General features: G+C 37.3%; 1 protein-coding gene and 1 pseudogene across 6 annotated transcripts in view; one reads left to right on the forward strand and one right to left on the reverse strand.

Annotated features, from left to right (window-relative positions):
* Window positions 1-27,769, reverse strand: part of PDS5B (PDS5 cohesin associated factor B) — a 193,750-nt gene that overhangs the window by 147,122 nt on the left and 18,859 nt on the right. The window lies entirely within an intron of this gene.
* Window positions 14,944-15,690, forward strand: LOC133076464 (small ribosomal subunit protein eS6-like; annotated as a pseudogene).

Raw genomic sequence — 27,769 nt, forward strand, 5'->3', positions numbered from 1 at the left:
AAATCACCTTTAATAAAAAAGAAAAAGAAAAAACTGTCAACATGAAAGCAGAATACAAACAAGCACTGTACACAGTAACAAGTCTCATTTGCCTAAAATGCTGGGCAACATTATCATGAAAGTTGGGAGGGGGGGGCTGTTGATCAGAGTAAGAGACTTTTTGTGTCAATTTTGAAAAAGGGTAAGGTACTCATCTTAAAATTAACTTTAAGTATGCAAGATAGAATTTCCAGGGTACCAATTTTTTATAAAAAGAGACTTCCATACCAAAACGAAATAAGAAACGGAGGGTGACATCAGCATCGTTGTGGCATGAGTCATTCCTCTTATCACTCCCCTTCGATTTACAGCTAATCAGAACATCCATAACCCAAAAAAAGTACCTCTGCACAGCACAGCAGGACACCTAAGAGATCCAAACATCTGTTCACCCAACAGTGAGTGGACAGGACCTTGCAGGAGGCTGGGAAGCAAGGGAGTTGGTGACAGGTCCAGCAGAAGGTCAACAAGACCTTTCTGGCAGAGAAGGCAGAGGTCTGCCCAGCCTTTGCAGCTGGAGGAACCCATTGTTCTGAGGGGAGACCGTAGTGACTGGGGGTAGGGACACAAAAGGGAAGATGGTAAAGAAAACTGAGGGAAAGTGTATCCTGCTATCTGCCCTGAAATTCTGGCAAGATATTTGGACCCATGGACCTCTGAGCACACTCCCACCCCTGCTACCCCAACTCCAGGATCACCCTACTGGGCTGTGGGCACCCTCAAAGCCCCAAGTGCTGAGCACACACCTCTTCCCACTCTGCTGCCACTCCTTTTTCTCCGCCAGCTTTTTTTATGCACAGGCTCCCAACCTTAGCCAAGAGTCAGTGGTGGTAAGAAAAAACAAAAACTTGCGCTATATAGCGTCACCTAGAAAACAAAAGACTCCTAATTACCAACTTACTAAACTGTTAGACTCAAAATAAACAAAGCCTTGCCAAAATAAGGTGTTCACTACTTCAAATGCAACGACAGAAACACTTGTCATCAAACACTATGAAAAAAATCAAAGGAACACTGCATCACAAAAAGAATGACAATTTTCCAGCAACCAAACACAAACACATGGAATAGTGTGATCTGACCAATAAAGAATTCAAAACAGCTATTATGTTGAAATTTGACAAGCTATAAGAAAACGCAAAAAAAAGCAATATAACAACTTGCTGAATAAAATTGATAACAGGAGTATGTTACCAAAAAAGACTGAAATTCTAAAAAAGAACCAAACAACTTCTGGAGCTGAAGAACACAATAAATGAGATGAAGAATGCATTAGAAAGCAATGGAAATAAAGCAGATCAGATGAAGAGAGAATAAGTGACGTTGAGGATACGAACAGAGACAATTCAGGTGAAGAGGAGAAGGAACTAAGGTTTTTAAAAACTGAAGAAACCCTATGACAACTATCAGACTCGATTAGGAGAAGCAATGTAAGATTAATGGGTATACCAGAAAAACAGAAGGAGAAGATAATAGAAATTATATTTGAAGAAAAAATAGCTAAGAACTTCCCAAGCCTGGGGAAAGAACTGGATAAAACAAGTCCATGAAGCTAATACAACACCTTGTTATCTCAATGCAAAAAGACCTTCTCCAAATACATTATGTTAAAATTCTCAAGTCAATGATAAAAAACTTTAAGGGCAGCCAGGGGAAAAAAAAAGACGGGAACCCCCTCTCTGACCCCAAGTAAGCTATCAGCAGATTTTTCAACAGAAACTACACAGGCCAGGAGAGAATGAAATGACAAAGTATTGAAACATTAAAACTGCCAGCTAAGAATACTCTATCCAGCAAAATTACATTTCAGATGTGAAGAAGACATAAAAGCTTTCCCACACAAACAAAAGTGAGTTCACCACCATTAGACCTGCCTTACGAGAAATGCTGGGATAAGCAATTTAAACTGAAACAAGAAGACAAAAGTACACAAAACTCTAAGGTGATAAATAGAATTAGAAAACTGTTACTTTTTTTACAAAAATATATAAAACACTTGATTATAGCATCAAGGTTAAAGGAAAAAAACATTAAAAATAACTATAGCTACTACAACTTGGTAATGAAATCACAGTATGAAAAGATAATTTATGACATCAGAATTATAAAGAAAGAAGAGTAAAAGACTGCAACCTTTATAGGTGAATGAAAATAAGTTGCTATCCACAGAAAAAGGACTATTTACCTATGAAGTGGGTTATGTAAACCTTATGGTAACCACCAAGCAAAAATCTAGAGCAGAGACACAAAACATAAAAAAAAAGGGGGGTGTGACTTAGCAAATTGCCATGGAAAACCACTACATACAAAGGTAGACAAAAACAGAAAGAAAGGAAATGGAAAGACAAAATAACCAGCAGGCAAAAAATAAAATGGAGGTAGTAAATCTTTACATATCAGTAATCACCCTAAACGTAAATGGACTGACCTCACCAACCAAAAGACACATAATAGCTGGATGGATAAAAAAACAAGACCCAACTATACTCTGCCTACTGGAGACTCATTTCAGCTCTAAAGACACATGTAGACTCAGAGTGAAAGGACAGAAGATGATATTCCAAGCACACAGAAACCAAAAGGCTGCAGGTGTAGCCATACTTATATCAGACAAAGCAGACTTCAAGCCAAAAGTGTAACAAGAGACAACAAAGGTCATTACATAATGATAAAGGGATCAGTATATCAAGGCATAACAAAAGTAAATATATACAACCCCAACATTTAGGCACAGGACATGTTAAACAAATACTAATAAATCTTAAGGGAGAAAGAGACAATACAGTAACAGTAAGGAACTTCAATAGCCCCCTACCACCAATGGATAGATCATCCAGACAGAAAATCAGCTAGGTAACATTGCAATTGAACCACTCTCTAGAACCAATGGACTTAAAAGACATATAGAGAACAATTCATCCAATAGCAGGAGAATGCACATTCTTTTTAAGTGCACATGGAACATTCTCCACAATAGATCCTATCTTAGGCCACAAAACAAATCTCGGCAAATTTAAGAAGACTAAGACCATACCAACTGTCTTTTCTGACCACAATGATATGAAATTAGAAATAAACAAGAAAAAATTGAGAAGACCTACAAATATGTAGCTACTAAACAATACACTTCTAAACAACCACTGGGTCAACAAAGAAATCAAAAGGGAAATAAAAATTCTCAACACAAATGAAAATGCAAAAACGACATATCAAATATTGTGGGATGCAGAAAAAGCAGTTCTGAGAGAAAAATTTATAGCAATAAATGCAAATGCTAAGAAATTAGAAAGATCTCAAATAAATAACCTAGCTTTACACTTCAAGGAACTAGAAAAAGAACAACAAATCAAGTCCAAAGTTAGCATAAGGAAGGAAATAATATAAAATGGAGACCAGAAAAACAATAGGATCAATGAAACTAAGACCTGGTTCTTCAAAAAGATAAACAAAATTGACAAACCTTTAGCTAGACTAAGAAAAAAAAAGAGAGAACTCAAAATTAGAAACCAAAAAGGAAATACTACAATTGATATTACAGAAATACATAAAACTATAAGTGACTACTATGAACAATTTTATGCCAACATAATCTAGAAGAAATGGATACATTTCTAGAAACATACAACCTGCCAAGACTGAATCGAGAAGAAACAGAAAATCTGAACAGACCAACAATGAGTAAAGAGATTGAATCAGTAATCAAACATCTCCCAATACAGAAAACTCCAGAACCAGACATCTTCACTGAAGAATTAACACCAATCCTCCTCAAACTCTTCCAAAATACTGAGGAGGGAAAATGTCCTAACTCACTCTATGAAGGTAGCATTATCTTGATACCAAAACCAGATAAGGATACCACAGGAAAAAAATATATAGATCAATATTCCTAATGAATATAGAGATGCAAAAATTGTCAACAATATATTAGCAACCAAATTCAAGAATACATGCAAAGGCGTATTACACCATGAGCAAGTGGGATTTATCCCTGGTATGCAAAGGATGATTTAATGTATGCACATCAATAAGTGTAATACATCACATCAATAAAATAAAAGGCAAAAATCACATGATCATCTCAATATTTGCAGAAAAATTATTGACAAAATGCAAAATTCTTTCATGAGGAAAACCCCCAACATATTGGGTATGGAAGGACTATACCTCAACATAAAGGCCATATTGTCAATGGAGAGAAATTGAAAGTGTTTCCCCTAAGATCCGGAACAAGATAAGGATGCCCACTCTCACCACTCCTAATCAGTATATTACCAGAAGTACTAGCTAAAACAGTTGCACAAGACCAACAAATAAAAGGCATCCAAATTAGAAACAAAGTAAAACTGTTGCTATTTGCTGATATGATCTTACACATAGAATCCAAAAAAAAAAAAAACACATAAAAAAACTGTTGGAATTAGTCAACAATTTCAGTAAAGTGCAGAATACAAAATCAACATACAGAAATCAGTTGCAGTCCTTTACACTGATGATGGAGCATTTGAAAAAGAAAGAAAACTATCCAGGTTACCATAGCATCAAAAATAATAAAATATTTACAAATAAATTAAACCACGGAAGTGAAAGATCTGTATAATGAAAACCGCAAGACTGCTAAAAGAAATTAAAGACATAAACAAATGGAAAGATATCCCACACTCGTGAAACAAAAGAACACTGTTAAAATGGCCACACTAACCAAAGCTATCTACAGTTTCAACACAATCCCCATCAAATGAAAGGCCATTCTTCATAGGAATAGAGGAAATAATCCTAAAATTTGTGGGACCCACAAAAGATCCCAAACACCCAAAGCAATTCTGAGAAAAAAAGAACAAAGCCAGAGATATCACACTTCCAGATTTCAAACTAGACCACAAGCCATAGTAATAAAGACAGTATAATACAAGCACAAAAACAGACACACCAGCCAATGAATAAAGAGCCCAGAATTAAATCCCAGCATATAAGGTCAACAAATATTCACCAAGGGAGCTGAAAATACCCAATAGGGAAAGAACAGTCTCTTCAACAAATGATGGTGGGAAAACTGGAGAAACACATGCAGAACAAAGAAACTGGACCTCAATCTAACACCACTCACAAAAATTAACTCGAAGTGGATCAAAGACAAACACAAGACCTGATATCATTAAACTTCTAGAAGAAAATGTAGGGAGGAAGCTCACCAATAATGGTTTTGGCAATGATTTTTTAGACTTCACCAAAAGCACAAACAGCAAAAGCAAAAATCAACAAATGGGACTACATCAAACTCAAAAGCTTCTGCACAGCAAAAGAAACAGCAAAATCAAAAAACGTACAGAGAGAAAATTTACCCAAACCATATATTGGATAACAAGTTAATATACAAAATATAAAGAACTTAATCAACTTAATAAAAAAAAAAAAATCTAATTAAAAAATGGGCAGAAAAAATAGACATTTTCCCAAAAAGAACATCAAAATGGCCAACACGCATATGAAGAGATGCTTGACATCACACTAATCATCAGGGAAATACAAATCAATACCACAATGAGCTATCCCCTCACACATGTTAGAATGGCAATAACCAAGAAGACAAGAGACAAGTGCTGGCAAAGATGTGGTGAAAAGGGAACTCTTAGAAATTGTTGGTGGGAATGTAAATTGGTCCAAGCACTATGGAAAACAACATGGTTGTTCAATAAAAAACAACATGGCTGTTCCTCAAAAAAAAAAAAAAAATAGATCTACCATACAATCTAGCAATTACACTTCTGAGTATATACTCAAAGGAAATGAAAACAGGATTTTGACGAAATTCACGCACTTTCATGTTTATCACAGTATTATTCACAATAATATTATTATTATCAAATAATAAAGGATATTTAAAAACCCTAAAGGCCATCAATGGATAAATGGATAAAATAGAGGTGGTATATATACACAAAGGAATATTATTCAACCATGAGAAAGGAGGTTACCCCGCCATTGCGACAACATGGATGGAACGTGAGCACATTATGCTAAGCGAGGTAAATCAGAGAAAGACATGTTATCACTTATAAGTGGAATCCAAAAAGTTAAACCTATAAAAAACACAGTAACATGGTGGTTGCCAGGGGATGCATGGGGTAGAAAGAATGGGGGATAAGACTAATGGTGTTCAGGGGTACAAACTTGTAACAAGTAGTAAATAAGCCATAGAGATCTATGCACAGAATACTAAATATAGACAATAATGTTGTACTATAATTATGTAATGTGATTAGTACCACTACTTCAACAATATTACAGTATATAAATGTATCAAAGTAATATGCTGTACACCTTGAACTTACACAATGTTACATGTCAAATTTATTCAATTAAAAGAAACTTTAATAAAAAAGAAAAAAAAAGAAATGGATTGCAATAAAATGAAAATAAATCTTTAAAAAGAAATAAAAGCAAGCAAAGAAAAGAGAAAGGTTGGGCACAGAACAGAAAATGGAAACTACAAGAAAAAGAAAAGTGGGTACCTACATTATTATCAGACCAAACAGATTTTAAAACATAAAGAGTTATAAGACATCATCATAAAGAAGTCATCACAAAATAATTAAAATAGTGAAATCACCAGAAAGGTAATTTTACATTTATATGAACTATTAAATGACATTAAAATACAGCAAAAATTGATAAAACCACAGGGATAAACTGACATATCCATGAACAGAGTACAAACAGTTTTAACACCTTTTCCACTACTGACAGATTATACACTAGAAAAATTAACAAAGATATAGAAAACTTAAGATAATTAACAAGCTTGACTTGTTGGTCATTCATAGAACCCTGCACCCTTACACATTCTTCTCAAGCACAATATATAACACTTAGAAAAATTAAGGACAATCTAGTATACAACAAATTCAAAAGAATCCAAATCTCACTGACCACATCTTTCTGACTAAAATGTCATCAATCAGTAGAAAACAAAAAGATAAATATGTCCATGTGTTAGGAAATGTAAAAACACACAAATAATAATAACACAGATGTAAGAAAAAATAGATACAAAACTTGTAGTAATTAGGGAAAGTAGTATAGAAAGGAAAATTGAGAGCCTTTTATGTTTATACTGAAAAGAAAAAAAGGGTTAAAATAAAGAAGTTAAGCATGAAACCTAAGGAGCCAGGAAAAGAAAATAAGAATAAAACAAAAATGAACCCAAAGAATAGAGAAAAAAATAATAAAGAGCAGAAGTTAATTAGGAGAATACACCTAAACAGCCAAAAATTGGCAAATTTCTGATAAGGCTGATCAAGAATAGAAATTTTTAAAATTAACATTAGGAATAAAAAAAGAATGTAACTACAGACATTAGTATGGGTATTAAAAGCATGATAAAGAATACTTTAAGCCAAGGATTGGCAAACTTTTTCTTAAAAGATTAGACAATAAATGCTTTTGGCTTATGGCTCATACCTTCTTTCCTAACTCCGCACTTACAGCACTAAAGCAATCACAGACAATATGAATGAGTGTGGCTGTATTCCAATAAAACTTTATTTACAAGAAGAGGCCGGCAGCCGTGGGCAATAGTTTGCTGAACCCCTGCTTTACGCCAATAAATCTGGTAACTCAGGTGATATAATTTCCTAGAAAAACAACATAAATAACAAAACCTTATTCTAGAAGAAATTTAAAAATCTAAATAGACCAGTAATCATTAAAGAAACTGAAAATTGAAATCTTCCCACAAACGAAACATCAGGCTTAATGAGCTGTTTCAAATTTTCAAAGAACAGAATGGTTCTATCTTATACAAAAGCTTCCAGAAAACAGACACAAAGAGAATATTTTCCATCTTTCTGTGAAACTAATAAAACCCTGACATGAAAATCAAAAAATACTACAAAGACTCATAAGCAAACATATATACATGGATTAACCACATAACTCCAGCAACGTATCTTAAAAGACAGCTATATCACAGCACTGCTCAACAGAACTTCCTGCAATGGAAACATTCTATAATTTGCACTGTCCAATATCATAGCCGCTAGCTACAATTAACACTTGAAATGTGGTTGGTATGCCTAAGAAACTGGATTTTAATTTTGCTTAATTCTCATTAAAATTAAACTGCCACATGGGGCTAGTGGCTTCTATATTGGACAGTGTAGCTATCTTATGACCAACTTGGGTTTATCCTAATAATGCAAGGTTGGTTTATAACCAGAAAAATCTATCAACATGATCTACCACATCAACACACTGAAGGAAGAAAGAAAACTATCTCAACACCTGCAGAAATCAATGTCCATTTGCTAAAAATACAAGAAAAGAAAATATGCTTACCTAAATAAAGCTTATCTACCAAAAACCAACAACAAACATCATTCTTAATGGTGAAACGTATCAAGTATTCCCTCTAAAGCCAAAAAATAATAATAATTCCACTACCACTACTGCTCTTTAATATTTACCAGAAGATTCTAGCTAGTACACTAAGAAAAGGAAATCAGTGTATAAGGATTAGAAACTACAGTCTCATTATTTGCAGGTGATATAATTTGCTATGTAGAAACTGATAAACAGCAAAATATTGGAAAACAAAAAGCTTAATAAGGTAGGCAGATTAGTATGCAAAAATCTACTGCATTTCCATACACCAATCAAAGCAACTGAAAATGTAAATTAAAATTTAAAAAAAATATATTTCAAGGTACATTTTAAAGATTTAACCAAACATGTTTAAGACCTATATGATGAAAACCGTAACACCTTACTAAAAAACATTATATAAAATCTAAATGCTTACAAAGATATACTATGTTTATATCATAAAGATGGCAATTCTCCCCCCAACAGAGCACTTGAAAGACCTTAGTACCAGATTTTAAAATTATTCAGATGTGCAAAAAGCTAAAACACACATGAAAAATGAAGTGGGGAGGAATTTTCCCTAACAGAAAGCATAAGTTATTACAGTGAGGATAGACATATAGATCATGGAACAGAAATGAGTCACATATGGTAACTTGATTGTGATAGAGTTAGTTTTGCAGATCAATGCAGAAAAGATGGACTCTTTAACAAACGAATCTGAATATTCATAAAGGAAAAAATGGATTTCAATCCCTATCCCACTACTGATGAGGAAAAAAAACAAAAGCATCCCCAGTGAAATGAAATGAAAGACAAAGGTTTAAAACAAGAGACATTTTTTATTACCCAAGTCTGGAAAAATTTCTTAAACCAAACTAAATATAAATTAAAAAAACCATGAAATAAAAGATTGATAACCTTTACTACATTAAAATAAATACCTCAATGTGGGGGAAGGTATTTATAACTCAACTTTTTTTTAAAGTTAGTAACCAGAATATACAAAGAACACGTACAAATAGGGAAGAAAAACACAACCAAACAGAAAAAAAGTGTCAATATCAGGTGCATTACAAAACACAAATAAATATCCATTAAACATTTGACAAGTTGTCCCCTCTCTCCTTTGTAATGAGAAAAATAAAAATTAAGACCACAATAAGGAAGAATTTTACACACAATGAACTAGCAAAACTTGAAACAGGTAATAACACCATTATTAAACCAGATGCTAGCAAGGGAAATGAAACTGCCACAGTTGGTTTAAACTACTCTTATTTAACCCTTGTGGTTCACTAGGGACCAGCCTCCTCCCAAGCACATGTAACAAACCTGAGCTCCATTTGCAAGAAAGAAGCTAACCACACTGTTTGCCACATGGTCCCTTCCTTTCAGATATTTATCTCTTACTTATCTCATATTTTCACACTGCCAAGATACCCAAAACAATGTGGGTATGTGCCTGCCTCCCCTACAACCATTACAACCCTCTTTGATAATGTAGCTGCAATGAATTTAGGGCAGCAGTAATATCTAACTCCATTAAATAGGCCCTAACTGGCCGAGATAATCAGAATAACTCCATCTCCCTAGAGAATAAATACATGGTTTACAGTAAAACAGATTTAAACTGATGGGGATATGGCAATTCTCCAAGCCAGAGGTACTGATACACAGGTGGTCCGACCATAGATCAGGAATTTGTTTTAGCTGAGACAAATAATAAATATGCACATAATTTCACTTCTCACTAGTGTACAATCTCTCTTTTGCAAATGAGTTCTCTCAGCAAAGACTGTCAACATCAGAGAATCTATTAATGAATGAATTATATTGACAGGCAAAAGAAAAAAAACACAAGATCATCTAAATTAAACTACTTCCTATTCCTGATTTATATAAATCTCTCTTAGAACAAATCAGGAGAAGAGAAGAGATTCTTTAATATAATGAACAGTACCTTTCAGAAGTAAAGAGCAAATAATTAAACTTAGTTACAAAACACTAGAGCATTTCCACTTAGACAAGTGCAAGATAAGAGTGCTCACAGGGACTTCCCTGGTGGTGCAGCGGTTAAGAATCCATCTGCCAATGCAGGCGACAAGGGTTCGAGCCCTGGTCCAGGAAGATCCCACATGCTGCGGAGCAACTAAGCCCTTGGGCACCACTACTACTGAGCCCTCGCACCACAACCACTGAAGCCCGCGCGGCTGGAGCCCGTGCTCCAGAACAAGAGAAGCCACCGCAATGAAAAGCCCGCACACCACAACGAAGAGTAGCCCCCGCTCACCGCAACTAGAGAAAGCCCGCGCGAAGCAACAAAAACCCAACGCAGCCAAAAATAAATTAATTAATTAATTTAAAAAAAAAAAAGAGTGCTCACAGTATCCATTTGGATTCGTGAAGTGTCAAGGAACAAAATTTCCTAGTCCAACTACATTCAACAACAAAAAGAGTTTATTGTCTTGGGGAAATAAATAGTAATCCCAAAGTAGAGAAGGCTTTTGGTATGGTTCCATTATTGCTCTTGACTCTAATTCTATCCCAGTTCCTTGACTCTGTCTTCTCCACATGCCAGTTTGAACCCCAAGATACCAGGCAATGGCAACATGGGCTACATTTTTTTAAAATATATTTACATGCAGAGACGAGTGTAACAAAAAAGTATGTAAAATTACATGTCCTACAACAGTAAAGTTAAGCAATTTTTGGTATAAACATACAAAACTAAAAGTGATGATGCAATTTATGTGCTGACCCAGATCAAAGTCCAAAATACATCATTAAATTGAAAAGGCAAAACAATGCATACAGCATGACCTCCATTTGTGTTTTTAAAATATAAAATTTTTTTAAATAAAAAAAGTAATTGCCAGTTCTAGCTTAGCACTTTGAAATATTTCTAGAACTCAAGATGTAACTACTAAGGAAGTCTTTGGCTGCAGGCAAGAACATTATGAAAATAGTATTTTGAAAACAAAAGTCTACTTCTAGATTGCCAAATTATTGTATTAACTACATAGTAAATGAAAGAATAAAACTAACATTCATTGAGCATCTATTTGCCAGAAACTACATAAATTACTTTTACGTATTCAATACTTGATGTTACTCATCTTTCCAGCAACCCTGGAATATATGAGGTTCATGCTAAGAAAGAATTAACAGAAGCAACATGTCCATAGCCCACAGGTCATAACTCTTGTAACTGACAAAGCTGGAATTCAATTCCAAATTTAATTCCAATAAAATATTATTCAGCCATTAAATGAAAGAAGGAAATCCTGCCATTTGCAACAACACAAATGGAAGTGCAGGGCATTATGCTAAGTGAAATAAGTCAGAGAGAGAAAGACAAATACTGTATGATCTCACTTATATGTGGAATCTAAACCAAACAAAAAACTGAATTCACAGATAGAGGGAACAAATTACATTGGTGGCTGCCAGAGCTGGAGGGTGAGGTGGGCAAAATGGGTGAACGTGGTCAAAAAGTACAAACTTCCAGTTATAAAATCAGTCATGGGGATGTAAGTGCAGCATGGTGACTATAATTAATAATACTGCATTGTATATTTAAAATTTGCTAAGAGAATAAATCTTAAAAAGTTCTTTCCATAAAAACAAAATATGTAACTAGATGTGGTGATGGATGTTAACTATAACTAGACTTATTGTGGTAATCATTTCACAATATATACAATTACCAAATCATTACATTGTACACCTGAAACTAATATGGTATATGTCAATCATATCTCAATTTTTAAAACATTTTTTTAAAGATTTTTTTGACGTGGACCATTTTTAAAGTCTTTATTGAATTTGTTACAATATTGCTTCTGTTTTATGTTTTGCTTTTTTGGCCACGAGGCATGTGGGATCCTAGCTCCCTGACCAGGGACTGGACCTGCACCCCTGCACTGTAAGGCCAAGTCCCAACCACTGGACCGCCAGGGAAGTCTCAATTTTTTAAACATTTTAACTTTACTAAGTAGCCCTTATCTTCCATTAATTCCCCATATATTTAACTTTCCACAGTTTGCCACCCTTAGAAACTCAATGTCCTCTTCCTTCGCCTTGTCACGTCTCTAAAAATGCATTGTTCTTTTGTCAGTCTAATACGTAGGGTCCCAGCCAATGAATTTAGGATGGATAGAGGAAACAGATTTTTTCCTCCCATACAAGAAATTAGCAAAAGACAGATTTTTACTCATGTATGTATGTATAGGAGTTCACAGAAAAATGTGACTCAAGGAGACATTTAAAATCTGAAGCTTATACAGCATCTTAATAGGGGAAGGGCATTGATAGGAAAACTAATGACTTTTTGAAAAGATAAATGGGCCCTGACAAGAACAAACGGGAGACAGGGAAGTTTTGTGACTATGTCTGTTTATGTGTGGTGTGGAGACTTCTCATCTCCAGTAGTAAGAGTCAATCTTCCCTGGCTGCTCCAGAAAGGGTATTTATGACAATTGAGTTCTTTGGGGAAGCTATGCTTTTAGGCAGATAAGAGAATTCAGGAACTCAAATGCCTTCTCAAAATATTTTTTATGCCATGATAGCTTATTCTGGACCCCTTTAAGTGTCAAGACTATAGCAATGCAGGACAGAGACTGGGCTCAACTCTGAATACAACAAGGATAAGAGGAACTTAATAACAAAAACAAAAAAAGTTCGCGCTTCAAAGGGTAACATCAAGAAAGCGTAACAGGGCTTCCCTGGTGGCGCAGTGGTTGAGAATCTGCCTGCCAATGCAGGGGACACGGGTTCGAGCCCTGGTCCGGGAAGATTCCACATGCCGCGGAGCGACTAGGCCCGTGAGCCACAATTGCTGAGCCTGCGCGTCTGGGGCCTGTGCTCTGAAACAAGAGAGGCCGCGATGATGAGGGGCCCATGCACCGCGATGAAGAGTGGCCCCCGCTTGCCACAACTGGAGGAAGCCCTCGCACAGAGACGAAGACCCAGCACAGCCATAGATAGATAAATAAATAAATAAATAAATAAATAAACCCAAAGTTTAAAAAAAAAAAAAAAGAAAATATAATTTAAAAAGAAAAAAAAAAAAAGAAAGCGTAACAGCTACCAACAGAATGGGAGAAAATTTATGTAAATCATATACATAAATGTATCTGCTAAGGGGCTTGTATCTAGAGTATACAAAGAACTATCACAACTCAATTTTAAAATGGACAAAGGATCTGAATAGTTTTCCAAAGATACACAAGTGGTTAATACACACATGAAAAATTCCTCAACATCATTAACCATCAGGAAATGCAAATCAAAACCACAATGAGATACCAGCTCACACCCACTAGGACGGCTATAATCAAAAAGACAAACAATAACAAGTGTGGGCAAGGATGTAGAGAAATTAAAACCTTCATACACCGATGGTAGGAATGTAAAACGGTGCTGTAGCTTTGGCTTTTCCTCAAACAGTTAAACCAAGTTAACATATGATCCAGCAGAAATAAAAACATGTCTGCACATAAACTTTTACACGAATGCTCCTTATAGTATTACTCATAATAGCTAAAGTGGAAACAACCCAAATGCCCATCAACTAATGAATGGATAAAATATAGTCTAGCCATATAATGGAATATCTGGCAATAACAAGAAATGAAGTACTGACATATACCACAACACAGATGAACTTTGACAACATTAAGTTAAAGACACCAATTACAAGGGACCAAATATTAAATGATTCCACTAATATGAAATGTACAGAATAGGCAAATCTATAGAGACAGAAAGCAGATTAGTGGTTGCAGAGGGGAGGGGAAGGGAGATGAGATGTTAGGGGGTGTTGGCTAAAAGGTGTGAGTTTCTTTGCGGGGTAATGAAATGTTCTAAAATTGACTGTGGTAACAGATGCACGACTCTGTAAATATACTAAACCACTGAGCTGTACACTAAATTAGTGAACTGTATTGTATGTGAATTATATCCAAAAAAGGATGTTTAAAAACACCAATGGGATAAAAGCTATAATAAATCATATACCAATCCAGGCAAAGAATCAGGAGTCTGAAAGTATGTAGTAGGGATATGGAAACCTTCCCTGAAAAATCACACTTGAGCTAAATCTTTAAAAAGATGCGCAAAGTGTGCCAACAGAACAAACATACGCAGAGGATTTCACATGAAATTAAAAGCACACGCAGATGCACAGACATGCAAGAGAATATAACAGTCCTGGATAATTTCACACAGCAGAAATCAGAAATTCTGTTGCAAAGTAACTAAAGATTCTGCTGGAGAGGGAAGCAGAGACAGATTCATCAAGAGCCCTGAACGCTCAACTTTATTTTTTCTTGCAAGCAATGTGAAGTTAACATTTTAACCAAACGAATAAAATGATCAAATGTTCTTTACATAAACTATTTTGACAGTCCCTGGAAGATGAACTGGGAAAAGGTAAGAATGGAGTTAAGAGACTGATTAGGAAGCTTCTAAACTAATTTAAGAAAAAAATGATGAGCTCTTTTTTGCAGCACCTCAGAGCTGGTCAGCTGCTTCAGGATGAAACTGAACATCTCTTTCCCAGCCACTAGATGCCAGAAACTCACTGAAGTGGACAATGAATGCAAACTTTGTACCTTTTATGAGAAGTGTATGGCCACAGAAGTTGCTGCTAATGCTCTGGGTAAAGAATGGAAGTGTTATGTGGTCGAAATCATTGGTGGGAACGACAAACAAGGTTTCCCATGAATCAGGGTGTCTTTACCCATGGCCGTGTCCATCTGCTACTAAGGGGCAGTCCTGTTACAGACGAAGGAAGACTGGAGAAAGAAAGTGCAAATCTGTTCAGGGTTGCATTGTGGACACCAGTCTAAGTGTTTTCAACTTGGTCATTATTTAAAAAAAAAAAAAAAAAGGAAGAGAAGGATATTCCTGAAGTCACTGATACTACTGAGCCTCGTCGACTCGGGACCAAAATCGCTAAAATTCGCAAACTTTTCAATCTCTCTAGAGAAGATCATGTCCACCAGTGTGTTGTGAGAAAGCCCCTAAACAAAGAGGGTGAGTAACCTAGGACCAAGGCACACAAGATTCAGTGTTTGTTATTCCACGTGTTCTGCAACACAAACATCAGCATATTGCTCTGAAAGAACAGTGTACCAAGAAAAATAAAGAAAGCCTGCAGAATATGCTAAACTTTTGGCCAAGAGAATGAAGGAGGCCAAAGAAAAATGCCAGGAAGAGACTACCAAGAGAGGGAGGCTGTCCTCTCTGAAAGCTTCTACCTCTGAATCCAGTCAAAAATAAGATGTTCTAAGAGTAACAAATAAATAAGGTCAGATATCAAAAAAAAAAAAAAAAAATGAGAAGAATCTGCACTAAACCAAAAGCAATAAGCATAAAGGAGAAAAGTGTGAGAGATAACAGAAATAGTAAATTTATTAACTAACTGGAGAGAGAAGAAAAACCAATTAAGGAATGAAAATCAGGAGTGAGGTCAAACTTCAGATGTTGATTTGAGAGTAACCAACATTAAACAGAAGCCACAGAAATGAATGACATTGTGCAAGAAAAGCTCAGGAAGGAGATGGAGAAAAAAAAAAGACACAGTACCGTGGAATAGTTTTTCCTCAAATTGAAATGCCCCCGTATAACCAATTCACATCAGTAAAATCCATAATTACTATATTAGGAAACTAACCATAAAGATTAATACTACTTCATGAAAAAATTAGATGGCTCTAAAAAGAAAAGGGTGATAACTTCAGCCTCATTTAATATTTTCAATAAGAAAGGTTTTTAAAGGTTTGGACTAAAGGCAGCATAGTGTAAGAAGAAGAAGAAAAGGAATAACATATAGAGTACCCACCTAGCCTGTGCTCGTAGTTCTAAACAATGTATATTAATTCATTTAGTCCTCACCAACAACGGTGGGAGGTAAGCAATCTCCTTTCCTAGAAAGTGAGGCACAAAGAGGTTAAGTAATGTGCCCAAGGCTGAAAGGCTAGTAAGGTCTGGGACAAGGACTCTAACAGTTCCAGAGGCCCCATGTTTTACCACTGTACTGGCTCTCAAAGGCCAGTATTAGGTTTTCAAAGCAAAAACAAAAAACCTTGGTTCAACGTTGGGTCTACCACCAACCTTGGCATACTGGTAACTTAAGCAATTCAGTCTGTCTCCTCAGCTATAAGAAGGAAATAATGACAGGATCACAGGATTATCATGAGTATTTTAGTCATGAATATAGAACACCTAATCATTGTAAGTTATAATAATAAACATTTACTGAGCACATATTGGCATATATTAAGGCACTACCATAGATACTTCACACAGTTTATTTTACCTAATCTTCAAAATTGTCTCAAAAAGAATCGTTACTCTCCTAGCCATTTTTACAGGTTAGGAAACAGATTCAAAGGGATGAAAAGACTTGTGCAGCATCATGTTGTATGGTAAAATGCTTATACAATCGCCCCAATTCTCCACCCCTCCTAGTATCCATACCCCTAGCAATGTGACACTGCAGCTCCTCCCATCAAGAGGTAGAGCTCATTTTCCCACATCTTGAATCTTGTCTGGCCTCATGACTTGCCTTGAACCAACAGAACGTGGCAGAAGTGATGTTGTGCCAGTTCCAAGTGTAGACCTCAAGAGACCTTGCTTGCTTCTACTACCTCTCTAAGAATCCTGCCACCACCATGTGAAGAAGCCCAGACTTGCCTGATAAATGATGAGAGACATGTGCCTCAGTCACCCTCCATCATCCAGCAGAGAGCCAGCCAACAGCCAGAAATGTGAGAAGCCACCATAGACCAGCCAGCTTCCAGACAATCTGCCAGGTGACCACCGATGTTATGAGCTATCCTAGATGAAATCTGCCAAATCTAGCCCAGGTGATCAGAACCATCCACGTGATCTACAGATTCATGAGTAATAACGCACACTCATTTTAAGCCACTGAAATGCGGGGGGGCGGGGGGGGGGTTGTTAAAGAGCCATAGTTAACAGAAATTCATGGTAAGCAGAACAGCTGGAATTTAAAGCCAGGTGGTCTGACTCCAGGCTCATCCTCTTTCCAGTTTCAGAGTAGATATGACAAGCAATGCCACTGCAGTATTTTCATTTGTGAAAATGAAGTCATTTATGTTCATTGTTCTATATTCTTTAAAATTAATTTATAAAAGCTCAAAATAGTAAATGTAATTCTCATTTCCTCCTTTAGGTAAACAAAAAATCCAAGAAGTATATCAGATCTAGATTCAAAACTTGGGACTTTCCTGGCGGTCCAGTAGTTAAGACTCCACGCTTCCAATGCAGAGGGCGTAGGTTCGATCCCTGGTCGGGGAACTAAGATCCCACATGCCGTATGGCCAAAAAACAAACAAAAAAACACATAGATTCAAACTCAACTGCTACCAACCTACCAACCATCTGCGCATTATTAAATATGGGATAATAAAAAAGAAAAAACTATACGCACGTTCTGAATATATTTACACTTCTTTCAAAATAAATATTTCATATAGGGTATCCTACTAACTCCCCAAGTATTGTGAAATATACCTATGTTAATTTGTATTAACTCATTCTCACTCTAAACAGATTTACTTTGTTTCCCAATTCACTGACACATACAACACACCACATCACTTACCCACCCATATCCATCTATGCCATATAGTTCCTTTGGAAGATCTTAGTTTCCACCAAGGGATGCAGAAACGATTCCATTAAACTGTAAGTTGAGAGTGCCACTTTGGGTTATTCGTGCCAATGAATCAACAGACAAAGAAGGGGGTTACAGAACCGACTAGGGTTCTGATCTCACAATCAAGGGGAAGTCAGGTTGCTACCACACAAGAGGGGCTAACAGAAAGTATGTCTGGAATGCAGGAGTTCCTCTGGGAGGCCACTTAGTATTTCCATGTACTGTGATTAAAGTCAGTGGAAACAATCCAGGCAGGACTGCTAATGACCCAGACCCTTAAGGAATGAAGATTTAGGTCACCCCATCAGGCAAGAAACCACAACCAGCTGAGGTATTGCCAAGAACAGAGGGACTGTGGAATGACAGCAGAAGATAATTATAGACAGCAACTACAACCACATGACTAGTTGCAGAAATGAAAATTCTAATGAGTATTTCTTTCTTTTATGATATAAAAAATTTGTATATATATTAACCAACTTACTTCTTACCTCGCTTTCTACATCCATCTGATAGTAGCTAATCTCATATCTCCATATTTAAGTTACAGGATATTAAGTAGAAAATGTGACATAGGTAGAAAAAAAATTAACCCACCTATGGATAAAGGGATTTTGTATCCTCTCTTAAGGAGAGCATTTGTATGTTATCAGGTGAACAAAGGATAGATGCATTATGTTCACCAAAAGTATACTTTCGTAATTGTCTTCATTTATAAGGTAAATATGATAAAAAGAAGTGTGCACTGGTGCCGTGGTGACAAGTGATGGTCTGTGACGGCTTTTTACCTTAGCCGGGTTGCAACTAATTTTCCCAAACACCATTCATTCCCTGCATGGTTGTGGGTTAGGGTTGGCCTCAAAAAGAGAAAAAAAAATTCCCATGAGATTAGAAGACAAAAGTGAAGCAGCTGCCAGGTTCAGAATGTCAATCTAAGGTCAGGTGTTACCGCAGTCCTCACACAGTGTCATGGATTTTTGGGCTCATTGGCATGGGGCAGCAATTGAGCCTACAGCTCTTCCAGCTCCTGTCAGATCTCCACCTTTGCTTTTCCAAATAATAGTGGGGCAGGTTTGTGTGCAGCTCCATGGTGAGGTGTGCCACACCTACTGCAGATTACCTACATCATCAAGGTTGAAGGTTACCTACATCATCAACGTTAAAGGTTACCTACATCATCAAGGTTGCAGGTGTGGAAGCAGTGAGAGCCATGAAAGTTCAAGTTTGGGCTCATAGGTTCTAACTCATTTCTAAAAGATCCAAATATTCTTTGCAGGTTCCAGTCTAACCTTCCTCTCCCCCCCTTCATGGCCATGTTCCCTTCCCAACTACTAGCCCTGCTAACTTCAAGCCTAGAAGCAGATTCAGGTGTGTATAACCAGTTCTTACAATTGGGAAAACCAAAAAACCAATCACAACAATAATCTTACTTCTCTAATCAAACGCTAACTGACAAAGACAGAAATGTTATTTAGAGTTAGACTACTGTAGAAAGGGCTAAAGGTATCCACATGCCTCTTATCTACTTCTTAAAACACTGAATTAAAGATAAAAACTCAGGGGCTTCCCTGGTGGCGCAGTGGTTAAGAATCCGCCTGCCAATGCAGGAGACACGGGTTCGAGCCCTAGTCCGGGAAGATCCCACATGCTGCGGAGCAACTAAGCCCATGTGCCACAACTACTGAGCCTGCGCTCTAGAGCCTTTGAGCCACAGCTACTGAAGCCCGCGCACCTAGTGCCTGTGCTCCGCAACAAGAGAAGCCACCGCAATGAGAAGTCTGCGCATTGCAACGAAAAGTAGCCCCCGCCCGCCACAACTAGAGAAAGCCTGCGCACAGCAATGAAGACCCACTGCAGCCAAAAATAAATAAGTTTATACAAGAAAAAAAGATAAAAAGTCAAATAGCACATATTGGGGTTATAATATACCTCATTTACCTTCCATCAGCAAAAATACTTAAGGATTTACCTAAAGTATGTTAGGTTTGAACGCACTTACTTTCTAAATTTATTTATTTTTATTTATTTATTTTTGGCTGCACTGGGTCTTCGTTGCTGTGCCCGGGCTTTCTCTGGTTGTGGTGAGTGGGAGCTACGTTACGGAGTGCAGGCTTCTCATTGCGGTGGCTTCTCATGTTGCAGAGCAGGGGCTCTAGGCGCACAGGCTTCAGTACTTGTGGCACGTGGGCTAAGTAGTTGTGGCTCGCAGGCTCTAGAGCACAGGCTCAGTAGTTGTGGCACATGGGTTTAGTTGCTCCACGGCATGCGGGATCTTCCCGGACCAGGGCTCGAACCCATGTCCCCTGCACTGGCAGGTGGATTCTTAACCACTGCGCCACCAGGGAAGCCCTGCACTTACTTTCTACAGAAGCCAGTACAAATTTTGAAATCTATCTCTTACTAAATTATATTTACATTAAGACAACAAAATAACCTTGTTTAATTTCAAGAGAACAATTAAAAGTCAACACATCTTAAAATATGTATTTAGACTATATTAATGTTAACCTTAGACTTATGCTAAACGCACAAGACAATCAATTTATTAGATGTATGTGCCATCTTTAGAATCAACGCATCCAGTTCCCTCTTGGACACACCTTCTTTTTAAATATATTTTGCTTAAAAGTCAGAGCCATAAAGTCAAATTTTTGTAGAACGATTCTAAAAGGTCCTCCAGACCAGATCTCGTCCTAGCTAACCATTTAAACATAAACAGATGTCCAATAGCCCTATCATGAAAATGAATTTTGAGACAGAAGCAGCTGAGACAAACATTTACATTTTACTACTTTTTTCCACAGAGTAGAAATATCAAGAAAAGTAAAAGTCAAAGACAGGTGAAAAACAACATTTTCTTCCAGTATTATCTGGTCGCATGTGTCTCACTGCTATCTATCAGAGGCTGGCGCTAATAAAGGGGAAAAGAAACGGCAGTAGAAACATGGCTGTCCCTTTCACCAGTCTTTATAAGCATTCTTTAACGCTAGGCTTTTCACTAAATAATTACGTATTTAAATCAAATACACGTAATTGAATTAACAGTGAGTTTCTGGGGCCCTGAACCGAGATGGCAGAGTAGAAGGACGTGCTGTCACTCCCTCTTGTGAGAACACCAGAATCACAACTAGCTGCTGGACAATCATCAACAGGAAGACACGGGAACTCACCAAAAAAGATACCCCACATCCAAAGACAAAGGAGAAGCCACAATAAGACGGTAGGAGAGGCACACAGTAAAATCAAATCCCGTAACTGGTGGGTGGGTGACTCACAGACTGCAGAACACTTATACCACAGAAGTCCACCCATTGGAGTGAAGGTTCTGAGCCCCACGACAGGCTGCCAAACCTGGGGGTCTGGCAACAGGAGGAGGAATTCCTAGAGAATCAGACTTTGAAGGCTAGTGGGATTTGATTGCAGGACTTCAACAGGACTGGGGGAAACAGAGACTCCACTCTTGGAGGGCACACACAAAGTACTGTGCACATCGGGACCCAGGGGAAGGAGCAGTGACCCCAGGGGAGACTGAACCAGACGTACCTGCTAGTGTTGGAGGGTCTCCTGCAGAGGCGGGGGGTGGCTGTGGTTCACCGTGGGGACAAGGACACTGTCACCAGAAGTTCTGGGAAGTACTCCTTGGCGTGAGCCCTCCCAGGGTCTGCCATTAGCCCCACCAAAGAGCCCAGGTAGGCTGCACTGTTGGGTTGCCTCAGGCAAAACAACCAACAGGGAGGGAACCCAGCCCCACCCATCAGCCGACAAGAGGATTAAAGTTTACTGAGCTGTGCCCACCAGAGCAACAGTCAGCTCTACCCACCACCAGTCCCTCCCATCAGGAAACTTGCACAAGCCTCTTAGATAGCCTCATCCACCAGAGAACAGACAGCAGAAGCAAGAAGAACTACAATCCTGCAGCCTGTGGAACAAAAACCACATTCACAGAAAAATAGACAAAATGAAAAGGCAGAGAACTATGTACCAGATGAAAAAAGAAGACAAAACCCCAGGAAAACAACTAAATGAACTAGAGATAGGCAACCTTCCAGAAAAAGAATTCAGAATAATGATAGTGAAGATGATCCAGGACTTCGGAAAAAGAATGGAGACAAAGATCGAGAAGGTGCAAGAAATGTTTAACAAAGACTTAGAAGAATTAAAGATCAAACAAACAGAGATGAACAATACAATAACTGAAATGAAAACTACACTAGAAGGAATCAATAGCAGAATAACTGAGGCAGAAAAATGGATAAGTGACCTGGAGGACAGAATGGTGGAATTCACTGCTGTGGAACAGAATAAAGAAAAAAGAATGAAAAGAAAGGAAGACAGCCTAAGAGACCTCTGGTACAACATTAAACACAACAACATTCACATTATAGAGGTCCCAGAAGGAGAAAAAAAAGAGTAAGGACCAGAGAAAGTATTTGAAGAGATTATAGTCAAAAACTTCCCTAACGTGGGAAAGGAAACAGCCACCCAAGTCCAGGAAGTGCAGCGAGTCCCATACAGGATAAACCCAAGGAGAAACACGCCGAGACACATAGTAATCAAATTGGCAAAAATTAAGACAAAGAAAAATTATTGAAAGCAGCAAGGGAAAAACGACAAATAACATACAAGGGAACTCCCATAAGGTTAACAGCTGATTTCTCAGCAGAAACTCTACAAGCCAGAAGGGAGTGGCATGATATACTTAAAGTGATAAAAGGGAAGAACTTACAATCAAGATAACTCTACCCAGCAAGGATCTCATTCAGATTCGATGGAGAAATCAAAAGCTTTACAGACAAGCAAAAGCTACGAGAATTCAGCACCACCAAACCAGCTCTACAGCAAATGCTAAAGGAACTTCTCTAAGTGGGAGACACAAGACAAGAAAAGGACCTACAAAAACAAACGCAGAACAATTAAGAAAATGGTCATAGGAACATACACATCAATAGTTACCTTAAACGTGAATGCATTAAATGTTCCAACCAAAAGACACAGGCTTGCTGAATGGATACAAAAACAAGACCCATAGATATGCTGTCTACAAGAGACCCACTTTAGACCTAGGGACACATACAGACTGAAAGTGAGGGGATGGAAAAAGATATTCCATGCAAATGGAAATCAAAAGAAAGCTGGAGTAGCAATACTCATATCAGATAAAATAGACTTTAAAATAAAGAATGTTACAAGAGACAAGGAAGGACACTACATAATGATCAAGGGATCAATCCAAGAAAAAGATATAACAATTATAAATATATATGCACCCAACATAGCAGCACCTCAATACATAAAGCAACTGCTAACAGCTACAAAAGAGGAAATCGACAGTAACACAATAATAGTGGGGGACTTTAACACCTCACTTACACTAATGGACAAATCATCCAAAATGAAAATAAATAAGGAAAAAGAAGGTTTAAATGACACAACAGACCAGATAGATTTAACTGTTATTTATAGGACATTCCATTCAAAAACAACAGGTTACACTTTCTTCTCAAGGGCGCACGGAACGTTCTCCAGGATAGATCACATCTTGGCTCACAAATGAAGCCTCAGTAAATCTAAGAAAATTGAAATCATATCAAGCATCTTTTCTGACCACAACGCTATGAGATTAGAAATGAATTACAGGGGAAAAAACGCAAAAAACACAAACACATGGCGGCTAAACAATACGTTACTGAGTAACCAAGAGATCACTGAAGAAATCAAAGAGGAAATCAAAAAATACCTACAGACAAATGACAATGAAAACACGACGATCCAAAACCTATGGGATGCAGCAAAAGCAGTTCTAAGAGGGAAGTTTATAGCTATACAAGCCTACCTCAAGAAACAAAAAAAATCTCAAATAAACAATCTAATCTTACACCTAAAGGAACTAGAGAAAGAAGAACAAACAAAACCCAAAGTTAGTAGAAGAAAAGAAATCATAAAGACCAGAGCAGAAATAAACGAAATAGAAACAAAGAAAACAATAACAAAGATCAATAAAACTAAAAGCTGGTTCTTTGAGAAGATAAACAAAATAGATAAACCATTAGCCAGACTCATCAAGAAAAAGAGGAAGAGGACTCAAATCAATAAAATTAAGAAATGAAAAAGGAGAAGTTACAACAGACACTGCAGAAATACAAAGCATCCTAAGAGACTACTACAAGCAACTCTATGCCAATAAAATGGACAACCTGGAAGAAATGAACAAATTCTTAGAAAGGTATAACCTTCCAAGACTGAACCAGAAAGAAATAGAAAATATGAACAGACCAATCACAAGTAATAAAAATGAAACTGTGATTAAAAATCTTCCAACAAACAAAAGTCCAAGAACAGATGGCTTCACAGGTGAATTCTATCAAACATTTAGAGAAGAGCTAACACCCATCCTTCTCAAAGTCTTCCAAAAAATTGCAGAGGAAGGAACACTCCCAAACTCATTCTCTGAGGCCACCATCACCCTGATACCAAAACCAGACAAAGATATCACAAAAAAAGAAAATTACAGACCAATATCACTAATGAATATAGATGCAAAAATCCTCAACAAAATACCAGTAAACAGAATCCAATAACACATTAAAAAGATCATACACCATGATCAAGTGGGATTTATCCCAGGGATGCAAGGATTCTTCAATATACGCAAATCAATCAATGTGATACACCAGAGTAACAAACCGAAGAATAAAAACCATATGATCTCAATAGATGCAAAAAAAGCTTTTTACAAAATTCAACACCCATTTATGATAAAAACTCTCCAGAAAGTGGGCATAGAGGGAACCTACTTAAACATAATAAAGGCCATATATGACAAACCCACAGCAAGCATCATTCTCAATGGTGAAAAACTGAAAGCATTTCCTCTAAGATCAGCAACAAGACAAGGATGTCCACTCTCACCACTATTATTCAACACAGTTTGGAAGTCCTAGCCACGGCAATCAGAGAAGAAAAAGAAATAAAAGGAATACAAATTGGGAAAGAAGTGAAACTGTCACTGTTTGCAGATGACATGATACTACACATAGAGAATCCTAAAGAAGCCACCAGAAAACTACTAGAGTTAATCAAAGAATTTGGTAAAGTTGCAGGATACAAAATTAATGCACAGAAATCTCTTGCATTCCTATACACTAATGATGAAAAATCTGCAAGAGAAACTAAGGAAACACTCCCATTTACCACTGCAACAAAAAGAATAAAATACCTAGGAATAAACCTACCTAAGGAGACAAAAGACCTGTGTGCACAAAACTATAAGACACTGATGAAAGAAATGAAAGATGATACCAACAGATAGAGAGATGTACCATGTTCTTGGATTGGAAGAATCAATATTGTGAAAATGACTATACTACCCAAAGCAATCTACAGATTCAATGCAATCCCTATCAAATTACCAATGGCATTTTTTACAGAACTAGAACAAAAAAACCTCAAAATTTGTATGGAAACACAGAAGACCCCGAATAGCCAAAGCAGTCTTGAGGGAAAAAATCGGAGCTGGAGGAATCAGACTCCCTGACTTCAGACTATACTGCAAAGCTACAGTAATCAAGACAATATGGTACTGGCACAAAAACAAAAACACAGATCAATGGAACAAGATAGAAAGCCCAGAGGTAAACCCACACACATATGGTCAACTAATCTATGACAAAGGAGGCAAGGATATACAATGGAGAAAAGACAGTCTCTTCAATAACTGGTGCTGGGAAAACTGGACAGCTACATGTAAAAGAATGAAATTAGAACACTCACTAACACCATACACAAAAATAAACTCAAAATGGATTCAAGACCTAAATGTAAGACCAGACACTCTAAAACTCTTAGACAAAAACATAGGAAGAACACTCTTTGACATACATCACAGCAAGATCTTTTTTGATCCACCTCCTAGAGTAATGGAAATAAAAACAAAAATAAACAAATGGGACCTAATGACACTTCAAAGCTTTTGCACGGCAAAGGAAACCATAATCAAGACGAAAAGACAACCCTCAGAATGGGAGAAAATATTTGCAAACGAATCAATGGACAAAGGATTAATCTCCAAAATACATAAACAGCTCATGCAGGTCAATATTAAAGGAACAAACAACCCAATCCAAAAATGGGCAGAAGACCTAAATAGACATTTCTCCAAAGAAGACATACAGATGGCCAAAAAGCACGTGAAAAGCTGCTCAACATCACTAATTATTAGAGAAATGCAAATCAAAACTACAATGAGGTATCACCTCACACCAGTTAGAATGGGCATCATCAGAAAATCTACAAACAACAAATGCTGGAGAGGGTGTGGAGAAAAGGGAACCCTCTTGCACTGTTGGTGGGAATGTAAATTGATACAGCCACTATGGAGAACAGTATGGAGGTTCCTTAAAGAACTAAAAATAGAATTACCATATGATCCAGCAGTCCCACTACTGGGCATATACCCAGAGAAAACCATAATTCAAAAAGACACATGCACCCCAATGTTCATTGCAGCACTGTTTACAATAGCCAGGTCATGGAAGCAACCTAAATGCCCATTGGAAGGCGAATGGATAAAGAAAATGTACATATATACAATGCAGTATTACTCAGCCATAAAAAGGAACGAAATTGGGTCATTTGTTGAGACGTGGATGGATTTAGGGACTGTCATACAGAGTGAAGTTAAATCAGAAAGAGAAAAACAAATATCGTATATTAACGCATATATGTGGAACCTAGAAAAATGGTATAGATGAACCAGTTTGCAGGGCAGAAACTGAGACATAGGTGTAGAGAACAAATGTATGGACACCAAGGGGGGAAAGCCGCAGGGGGGTAGTGGTGGTGGTGTGATGAATTGGGAGACTGGGATTAACATGTATACACTGATGTGTACAAAACTGATGCCTAACAAGAAACTGCTGTATAAAAAAATTTTTTAAATAAAATTCAAAAATTTTTAAAAAGAAAATAAAGTGAGTTTCTGTCTTATTCTAAAGATGTGTAAGCCTGACACAAGGTGTGTGTTAAGTCAGCAACTGTACTTAGTTTGAAATGAATGAAAATCAGTCTGAAGAGTTCTAATAATGGTGTAGTAGTTTCTGGCAACTCATTAAATTAATGCTTCCACATATAGCAATTATAAAAAACAAATAAAACCTGTGGATAAAACACTTTTAAGAATGACTTGAAAGCAGAAGAAACCATCAAGAGCAGGAAGAAATTGGAAATTTGACGACTGAAAGAAGGGAAGCACACTGGAAGAGGTTCAAATTTACACAGCTTTTCCCCCTGAGGGCACTCCTAGTCTGCAATAGCACGGGGCTACTAGAACTCAAGCAGAAAGCTGCAGTTTTATTAAGTTCATGGGCACAAAGTGGTAAGAAATACAGAGGGCAAATTCAGGAAAGGAGTGAGTCACAGCAGCAGAAGCCTCAAAAACTAATATAAACTCCTTCAAATTCTTCACTGAGCCCTGAGGTGAGTATGCTCAGGGAAGATTTCAAGGAGCTCAGTGGAAAACAACAACTGGAAATCTACAAGAACTCAGCAGCAATCTCAGCTGCTGCCCACTGCAGAAGAGACATGAGCCTGTCCAAGTTACAAGGGCTTAAAAAACACCTCAGGCTTTCTACAGACCCATCTTAAAGTATAAGACCAAGCCTCCACAAGTTCAAGGTG

This window comes from Eubalaena glacialis, chromosome 16 (genome assembly GCF_028564815.1).
Source record: "Eubalaena glacialis isolate mEubGla1 chromosome 16, mEubGla1.1.hap2.+ XY, whole genome shotgun sequence".
Taxonomy (NCBI): Eukaryota; Metazoa; Chordata; class Mammalia; order Artiodactyla; family Balaenidae; genus Eubalaena; species Eubalaena glacialis.